Source organism: Protopterus annectens, chromosome 12.part0, assembly GCF_019279795.1.
Source record: "Protopterus annectens isolate FY-2018-M chromosome 12.part0, PAN1.0, whole genome shotgun sequence".
In the NCBI taxonomy this organism is placed as follows: domain Eukaryota; kingdom Metazoa; phylum Chordata; order Ceratodontiformes; family Protopteridae; genus Protopterus; species Protopterus annectens.
The window spans coordinates 471756070-471767203 of NC_056746.1; positions in this window are offsets into that span (position 1 = coordinate 471756070).

Consider the following 11134-nt stretch of genomic DNA (forward strand, 5'->3'; position numbering starts at 1 on the left):
TGTAAGCTTAACTTCTCACATAATTTGCAGAAGAATTTGTCTATGCCATTATGACATACCACAGACATAGACAAATTTGTAGTCAGGTACTGCTGACAGTCTTATACTGATAATTAGTCCTGCTGATGTCAGGAGATCAGCAGCTACTGTAAAAAAAAAAGGCAGACAGGTATGAAATTGTTTTCCACTGTTTGTATTGCAGAGAGGAAGAGAACTTACACTGATTTACAGCTGTTTCCAAAAGTGGCCTGGCACATTATCAAGACACATGGAGCAAGTATTTTTGGCCTTGGAGATAGCATTCAAAATCTGCATGGAGGGATCAGAGGGGGAGTTGTGGGTATGATAATTTATTCATTTATTCATTTATCTATCTATCTATCTATCTATCTATCTATCTATCTATCTATCTATCTGTCTATCTGTCTGTCTATCTATCTATCTATCTATCTATCTATCTATCTATCTATCTATCTATCTATCTATCTATCTAACTATCTATCTATCCTTTGTTGACTAGATTAGTCCCACTAGGCTAGTGACCTCTCTTCAGAGTAGACCCAAGATGTTATTTATACTAGTAGGAGGAATTTGGCCAGGGCATCAGGAAACTATTCCTACTCTTTTCGATAGATGCCATGAGATCCTTTACTCAAGTAGATGAGACCTCAGTTTAACATCTTATGTGAAGGGCAAAATAATTTAATTAATAAGTTGGTGAATGTTATGAAAAGATAAGGGCGTAAAGTCAGAGATGATTTTTTTCTGCTAACATGTTGGCTATGTCCTCAGGGATTCTCCACCAAAATAATGGGCAAAATGCAGTGCCTCTTAAGACAAAAACAAAGTGGATAAACTCTAAAACAATATTTCAAAATGCAACAATGTAGCTAGCAAATGCAACAAGTTGCACAGATGTAACAATTAAAACAACTATGTTTCAAAACTGCCATTGAACAGTGAGACAATGCCATATGCCCTCCATGCCACCAAATCCACAGCTCCTCATCTCTCTGGCAAAGTAGCTGACCAGATCATGAGAAAAGCAGGAAAGCAGAAATTGCACACAATGCTCCAGACAGAACATTAATGAAACCCACTAATTGTTGTCTTTCAGACACAGTAGACAATCAGCTCTTCATCAAGACAGCAAATCAGAGAGTACACACTATACTCCAATGAAAACACCAATGATGGAAATAGCAACAAATTATTGGAATGATACAAAAGGCCACCAGTATAAGCACTGAGAGCCAAAAGTTCAAGAATATCCAAATAAAAGTCCAAAGCCCAAACAAACATATAATATAATTCAATGGGAACACTCAAAGCTCATGTGTGGGCAGTCAATCTCTGCCATCTTCAGACGTGGCAGTAACTTTCATAGTTTTGTTTATCATGTCATAGTTTCCGTTTTTAAAGTCAATGGAAGACTAATTTCTGATTATATCAGATTTTATTGTTAGGTTAGAAATGATAGTATTATTATCTTCATTAATTATAGAGGGCATAACCATGGATAGCATGCAGAAAGATCTGAGGTTTGTCAGTATGGCATGTATTTATTTGTTCATATCTTTAAAATTTTTAACTGGGTCAAGCAATCAAGTGACCCTTTTCAGGAATGATCTAGGCCTAGGTTAAGGCTATATTGAATTGATAAAAAGTCAGAGGTTACATATATAGACTTTACATAAATAATACATGAAATGTAAAATTATACAGTATAAAAGTAATACAATTTGGAGTTTGTGAAATACATTTCATACAGGAAGCACAAATAAACTAAACACCATTGCCATGCAATCTATAGCTGACACAACAAAGCATACAAAAATATAGTACCGTCCCTAATTGTATTTCTTAGCATCTTTTCTATGTGCTTTCTGTGCCATTCCTACTGACCATCCGTTCTCTTCCACCCCAACTCTCTCCATTCATTCCTCTGAACTAAGAAATTACCCTTGTAGAGTATGGGAGCTTGAGTTGTTTGGAGGGACCATCACTGAGGCAACCATCTCAACAGCATTGTGCCAATGAGAATGTTAGTATAGCTAACCCTGGATGTGGACACAAGCTATCCAAATCACTGTGGGGCACACAATGCCTTCTACCTGCAATGACCTGCTCCTCTGTGTGCTGTAATGTAGGCTACCAGCAGGTAGTGGCCTGGTGAGCCAAAAACATTCCCCATGATGTGCACCCCTATTGACTCCATCAAACACCTAGGCCACTAACCCGACTCAAATCACACAAGTTGTAATCAGGGGTTAATCTCTGTATGCCACTGGCAATGGGTCTTTCTTAGTATTTATTGCAAATTGATTTGATTAGCATAGCTCATTAAAAGTTTGGCATTTTTGACACTGTGTTGTATAGACAGTCATTATTTTGGTGTTGAACTCCACCATATTTTCATTGCATTTACATCCTGGAACTTAGAAAATCATTGTGCTCTTTTGATGACAGCTGCTGTACTTATAGGTTTCTGTAATGTATTTATTGATGCTAATATTAATAAATCCATGCTGGATCACTTTTTTTGAGTTGTTATTTTGCCTTATGACATTTGGGTGTCCTATTGTAAAGTCTGAAATACCGACATCTATTGCAATAAATGCATAACAGTGGGAGCAAGTGGGACTTTCTAAATTACTGATTTAAATGCTATCTTGTGGCATTTTATAAAACCACCTTCACTTCTGATATTAATAGCTATTTACATGATCATACGTTTAGTGTAAGACTAGACTAATCAAACTCAGATCACTGAACACAGGAGATGCACAAGAGTCAGTACTGGGATGTATTCTCATTATCCTATTAATTAATAATTTACTTCTCATACTTTCAAAGTTTCAAATTATCCTGTATGCAGATGATCTTACATTCCTAAAAGAAGATAAAACCACTTCAATAGTTCTAAAAGGAATTCAGAAAGATCAACAATTTCTGAAAATGGATGACCCTTACCATTAATAAAATTGTTCTTAATCACAAAAATGAGCAACTATGCTGGAGAACGTAAACCAGCAGCTGGCAGCAGGCAGAGTCGCTCTATATTAGTGAGTCAAATGGCATGTTTATCATACAGGTAACTATCTCTAAATACTCAAACATATGGCTGGAACCAATTTTTGACTTTTAAACTATACACTGAAGGTACTGATGAAAACATCCAAAAGCAAGTTAATGCATGTTACATTATTGCTATTTATATAACTCCTGATGCAACAAAAGTTATCAAAATTAATGCTTTTTATTTCAAAATCTGACTATGCTCTTCCTTTGCTAGCTTTTCGTCCATTAATATAATCTGATCCAAATGATATTAAATAAAGTATGTCACTTTATAGCACTTTAATCCAGAGAACATCATTGCTTAACATTAAAAAGGGTAGAATGACTTCCAATCACAACAAAAGCAGTTAGGACACTAAAATTGGTGCTCTGCCTTTGCACATAAATTGATAACTCTGACTCAGAACAACCACAGAAAGATAAAGTGTTTACTATGATCTAGTCACCCTAAGTCCAATTAATGGCTCGGTTATCTGTTGGGGCGAGCATGCAGATGACAAGAATAATGCAGCTAAGCTGTCTCATCTTTTTTTCAGGGAGGGGAGATTGGGGTACACTCACTATGGCAGATTCTCTTGTAGATACCAGGCACCCTCATGGAGGGGAAGTGCTGCCCTCAATGAGGTACAAGGTCAATTGATTATATACACATGGATGCATGGATGCAAATCACAAAAGACCATTGCACACCTATCCTTTGAAAGTTTTGATCATGTATATGGGAGGTTAGGATGTAATAGAAGAACTATCAATCACTTGCAAGGAAAAGAAAGAAATCAACTTTTAAAATTGCTCTGGAGTAAATTATTTTTGGGAGCTAGAATATCCTATCTGTTAATGTACAAAATGAGCACAATCATTCTGACTTAAAGACAAAGATTAAATAACATCTTATTGTGGACTATAAATGTCAATCTTAGATGGGTAGTAGCTAAATTCAAGGTTCAAAGCTATTGTGACACAAACCAATTTAGAAGACTGCTGTCCTGATGTTTGCTTTTATTTAATTCTCTTGTTTATTTTGCTTTCATTTTGCTGCCTATGTACTTGTATGACTTCTTAATAATATATAAATATAAAAAAAGAAAATATAAAAAAAATATATAAAAAAATAAATAATTAAATAAATAAAATATAAAAAATATATAAAAAAATATAAAAAATATAGATAATAGTTTTAATTATAAATATACATACAATAACAAACAGGATAGTTATTTATTTGCTTGTACAGTAGCTTTCGGTAGCAGTTGTTTTGTAGTCGGTAGTAGCATCAGATGAGTAAAGTACCCAGGGGTTATTGATGGTTTATTTTCACTTTTATTTTTATTCTGATTTATTGCACTCATTGCATGATGTGACATTAAAATTCCATCATTTACATTCATTAAATTTAACAATATGCTGGCTTATCAAATAAGTAACATCTACTATTTTTATATGTTTTTAATCAATCGGGTTCTTTTTCTGGTTAATATAATGATTTTGAGGAGTTTTTATATGTATTCAATGATATTTTGTATATTCTTCTATAGATAAGATGTGCGGGTATTTAAAGGGTAGTGATCGAGTGACGCTGTTTCCGCTTTTATTTCTCTTAGGAGTTTTCTGAGGACGTTGGTGTATTGTAACCGACGAAAAGCTTAGAAGAAGCTTAAACCTAATAAATTTTGTTCGTTTTACATTTTGGCGACTTGGAGTTTTATTTTGGTGTTCTCGAGGGACGGAGGAGTTTCGTGCATTTCATCTCTTTTACAGTGTGTCTACATTTCCTTGGTTTGTCGACGTGACTTCTTAATGTATAACATTTTGATTATTGTAAATTGCATATTATATGTGCCTTTGGTCCAAGTCATGATTAAAAATAAATAAATAAAATATCATATGCAGTGTAACATTCATAGAATTGTAAAAAAATAAACATGCATTTGCTGTAATAAACACTGGTACCTGACTATACAGAGCACCCAGACAAAATGCTACTCAGCGATTTCTCTAGTGTTAGCCACAAACTGTACTCTGTCATGACTTCTGTTATAATGAGATAAAAATTAATGCTATTACGCTTACATGTGCAGCAAAACAGAAAGCTTATTAAAATGTACTGCAGATGGATACATAACAGTAGCCCTGCTCAGCTCCTCTGTGGACTGGGTTTTCATCAGTTATAAAGCAGATAATATAATAACATCACCACTACAGTATACAGTGTAATGAAAGTACTGTGTGCCATTAGCTAGCACAATAAATAAACTTTAAAATGCACCAATGGGCAATTAAACTCCAGAGTATACACCAAGTTATACTGTACCCATCTGCATGTTGTTTTATCTGCGTTACGCTCACTTCATTCATTCCATCATCCTGTAAACTTTATTCACAGATTTTATGTAATACAAAATCACACACACACACACACACACACACACACACACACACACACACACACACACACACACACACACACACACACACACACACACACACACACGCACACACAGTAAAAAAATATCTGTGAGTGTCAGTGTCCTTCAGTGATATTTTAACCCCTATGTAATCAAAGCATCCACAGTGCACAACTTTTAACCCTAATACCATTTATAATTTGCTCATGAAACTCATGCAGAACATTCTTTTTTTCTAATTCATCTGCCAAAGAAAATATTATGTCAAATTAAATTTAGTTCAGGACACAAAGCTGCTATGTTGCGCACTCTGCCTCTCTTGAGTTGGTGATACGCCTTTGACTGAATACTGCATGTTTGTAATGTGTAGTACACTGAGCATGTCCAGTACAAAGCACATTTTCAATAACTGCCTAGAGGTCACATACTGTTGTGAATGAGAGTCAGTTAACGAATCATACTCATTATAGTGCTGTCTAACAAGCAAGATCTGCTGTACACCTTATGCAAAGTAGTTCATGTCTATGAATTGCACTGCTCATGTCTTTTTTTCTGGTAAATGAAGAGGTGATTACATGGGTATGCATATACATATGACATGCTCTTGTAAAACTCGAAAATTAAACAGTAGTACAATGGAAGATCACAAAGGGTCTTTGCATTACTTTGCTTTGGATCCAAGCAGAATAGCAGAATGTATGTATGAAAAGCAAAGTAGTGCAAAATGATAGTAACATCCTAATATTTTAGTACTATACACCCAGTGGTTTTCAAGAATAAGGCATTTATATCTCTATTATTTTGGGCCCAGTTAACCATTAATATAAGAATTTCTAGTACTGAAGTGCAATGCACACAACAGAATATACACTTAGAATGGGAGAAAAATAAACAAATTCTACGTAGAAGGAACTTCAGGCATAAGTGTGACTTAATAATGAAGACATATCTAGATATTGCTTTACAGTGTCAGGTGTCTTTCTTATCTCTATTGGCCCTTCATATGTGGCTGAGGTTTTCTCCCATACATATTCATCTGAATTGGTAATCTTAAAAAGTTAGTTAGGCGCGTGCGCGTGTGTGTGTGTGTGTGTGTGTGTGTTTGTGTGTGTGTGTGTGTGTGTGTGTGTGTGTGTGTGTGTGTGTGTGTGTGTGTGTGTGTGTGTGTGTGTGTGTGTGTGTGTGTGTGTGTGTGTGTGTGTGTGTGTGTGTGTGTGTGTGTGTGTGTCTATGCATTTATGAAAAAGAAAATACCAATGCTGTTTACTGCAGAAGACAGTACATCATTTGCTATAAACCTGTTATCAATTAACCTATGTCTTCCTTTTAAGTAACAGTCTACATCTTCTTCTTTCCTTATCCTTCTTACTTCTTCTCCATCTTTCTTCTGCTATTGTGAATATCTCTATGCTTTCCTTCTCTGGCACCTATTCCTGGTGCTCCCAAACATTTCCATGAAGAGGTGTTTCCAAAGATCAAGGAAGAATTGCATCCCTGCAGTCTGCTGCCTGTGTCAGTCCACCCTCCTGTCTCCTGCTTGTATAGGGCAACCCTTTCACATAACCTTGTGTTTGAATGCTTTTCCCCCATGTCTCTTTCATTTGCTGGTGAGATGAGCTCCAGTTTGGCTAACGTCTTGTTATATACCTTCTCCTCCAGCCTACTTACCTTTCTAGAGGTTTTCTCTGGACCCTTTCTACAGCTTGATGTCTCTGTCCTTGCATGTAGTACTCCTGTGTAGCCTGAACAGGAGCCAATAGAGTGGAAACATTATTTATTGTTGCCAAGGCTATTCCATGAGACTACATCTCAGTTTTCTTTTTCTCTGGTCCCCTTCTCATTGTGTTTCTGGTAATCAAATACAGGTGTTATAAACACTTCCAGATATGTTGCTGTTTTGTTGCCATCTGTTCCATTCTCTCAGCTGGTGTTGCACCCAAAAGGTTGGTCATGCTCAATGCAGTACTTTGTATTTGTTTGCAATGCATCTCAGCTACCATTATATTGCCAACTTGTTCAGTCTTTCAATGTCCTTCCTTAGACTTTTCCACTCATCCATCATTGCTCTACTAATAGATTTGTAGCCTCATAGGTACTTACCAGTCTATTGCTCTGTGTGGATGTTAGAAAGCCTAGCTCTGCATTCCCATGGTAATTGCTGTCTCTTATATTTTGCAATATGAATCTCCAAAGGGAGGCCAAAAAAATTACGAATCTCCAAATACGGCCATAAAATTATATGTATCCATGATGGCTATTGGTACTAAATCAGAATGATTTTGCGGTTACCCATTCATCTGCCTAGGTTATATCTGAAGACAATAAGAGAAGTACTCTGCTTCCATAAAAGTAGCACACTGTATGACATATACCTAGCCACTCTGTGATACATATCTATCCTCTCTGTGATACATACCTGTCCTCTCTATGATACATACCTATCCACTCTGTGATACATACTTATCCTCTCTGTGATACATACTTATCCACTCTGTGATACATACCTATCCACTCTGTGATACATACTTATCCACTCTGTGATACATACCTATCCACTCTGTGATATATACCTATCCTCTCTGGGACACGTACCTATCCACTCTGTGATATGTACCTATCCTCTCTGTGATATGTACCTATCCACTATGTGAGACATACCTACCCTCTTAGTGATACATACTTATCTTCTCTGTGATACAGACCTATCATCTATGGGATACATACCTGTACTCTCTTGGATGCATCCATATAGTCTCTGTGAAACACAAATACCTATCCTCTCTGGAATACATACCTTTATCTCTGGGATACATATCTATACTCTCTGTGGTACATACCTGTACTCTCTTTGATACATACCTAACCACTCTGTGATACATACCTGCCATTTCAGTGATACATACCTATCCACTCTGTGATACATACCTATCCTCTCTGGTACGCATAACTGTACACTCTGGGATACATGCCTGCACGCTCTGTGATACATAGCGATACTCTGGGATATCTCACCAGCATGTTGCATTAATCTTGAAAAAGTGTTTTAAGTTCCTTGAGTGGTTGTTTCTGATACCGTTAAGCTTTTAAATGTGTAGTAGGTCTAACAAAACAGGGTCTATTGAGGCTGTATATGCAAATCAGAGGTCATGTCTCAGTAGCCAGTATTAGGCAGAGAAGACAGACAATGCTTTGAGATTGTTTGCATAGTTTTTCTGATTTAGGCTCTTGTTTCTTTAGTCAGGAAGCACTGCAGTCCTATCAGTTGTGCCAAGCATTTGGACAAATACATATAAAAAGGAGGATTATACTCAGTGATCATCCTACTGAGTGCCAAGTACAGAGGAACAATTGTGCCCCTGGATCTGGATGCCATACCCTTCAATATAAGCTGTATGATGAAAAAGGACCTCCTGACAAAAGTGGATATGTGGTGATCAAAGGACAGTTAATTGTCAAAATGTGTTCTCCGATCTCTAAGTAAGTGATCTGCTTTCAGTGGAGTGCTATTAATATGATACTTACAAAGGGAGTTGTGCTTGCTGAAGGATATGATTATACATTCTGTTGGATTTAATTTCAGTCCATGGTTTTGGCACCAACAATTTGTTTGGGGCAGCCATTCTTGTAGGATCCTTGTGCTCTCTGAGGAATCTATGATTGCACCAGGTTTGCTGTCATCTGCAAACTGTGTCAGCCGCAATCCCTTAACATTAGCTGTGATCTCTGAGAAGTAACTGTGAAAGATAAGTGGTCCAAGGACTGACCCCATGGACAAACCTTGTACCATAATATGTTGTAGTTCCATTATGAGCATACAAGAAAGCATCTTCACATAAAGGGTAGTAGATAAATGGAACACGCTATCACAGGAGTTAGTGGACAGTAGGTCACCTTAAGCTTTTAAGACGGCAGGGGAAGGTAGTAAAGAGAAGATGCTGGGGATGCCAGCACTACATTGTTATATCCATCAGAATAGACTAGTTGGACATATTTGTCTTTCTCCTGTCATCATGCACATGTAAAATAATATATGCATACAACCTACATAATATGTGTTTGCTAATCAAAACATCGACAGACGTTTGTGTAATTTCTGTAAAATAAACATTCTGAGTGCATTGATTTTCTTCTTTCACTCTCCCTCTCTCCCTCTTATTTTCATTTTAAGCAAGAAACTGCTTTTGGTCTTGAATCGCAGCCACCAGATTTGGATAATGACGCACTTATTCTGCACACTGTCACTTTTTGACATACCTTACCCCATTAGGATGCTTCTTTTTTCAAAAGTGACAGCAATCCTTTTATTCACCCACACTTGTCATGAGCTATGGGATAAGAGTCAGGAGATTGCTGCTTAAAGGTCATCATACTTTAGGGGGTAAGAATTATGAAGGAGTCTAGCCTGCTCATTTCTTAAGTGGCACACCCTTGAGGAATCTGCTCAGGTTCCAGTACATCCCTCCTTTTAGGATTAGCCTCCATCCTCGGGTTGAGAATAGCTGTGTGTCAGTTTGTCTGAAAATGCCCACCAAGGAAAAAACAGTTGACTAGTGATTCCCCAGTCCCTCACCTTAGTAGTCAAGCAATTTTAAGGCCTGCAAACTGAACCATATTTGTCCTGTCCCATTGCCAAGGCACTAGCAATATTTTTTTTGCCTGGTTATTTTCCTAATTTGATAGTTGCCGACAATTTGTTTTTTGTTACAAAAAGATTCCTTCTTACAGGTGTTTTGCTGACTATAACTTGATACATGAGTCCCCCCATCCTAATCATGTGATGTGACCATAAAGTATAATGCAAATCCTTTATATGGGAATTATGACCTGTGGTATCATTTTGAATCTGCTGAGTGTGAGAAGTTCTATTTTTGGACATGTCATTCACAGAAAGTTCTTTAATATTTATGTTGCCACATATAAAGCATGTGTTCTTATGTGAGTTAACATGACATATATATTTAAAAAGTACATATCAGAACACTGTAGTGCTGTGAGGAGATATGCCTTTTGCAAAGCATTACCAAAATGCTTTGGCGATTAAGAATTCAGCATATATTTACTTTCATACATAGAAGAATGCTGAAATGAATCTCAGAGTCACAGAACAAAGAATTATCTCTCAGAAGAAGTCAGTATCATTTGGTGCTATATCGACCTTAAGTCTTAAGAAGTCTTTCATAAAATCTGATTTGGTAACATTTCCGTTGCCTACTGAAAATATTTAGAGAGTAACATTTTATGTTGTGCATTTTTTATGTTGCTTTTGTTTACTTGTTATTAATTTGTTTCATAAAAAATCATTTGATATTAGAAAGTGATTACCTTTCTCCCCTTCATGAAGTTCCTTGATTCTGTCACTATTGATCTGAAATAGATTAATAACTTCTCTGCTTCTCTGAGGGGTTGCATCAGTTGATGAGTGCTGGCCCCTTGGTATATTGTCACATAGTTGCCAGATGAGGCCCTAATTAATTTTGTTGCATGAGGCATGCTGGAACTTCCAATTACAGAACTATTCATTTAACTGATTTTGTTAAAAAGTCTTTGATTAACACTGTATTAACCTTTACACTTTGATCCTGTGACCTGTAAATGACCCTGATTCATTTAGAAGGATCATACTCTATATGTAGAATTCTTACCTATTG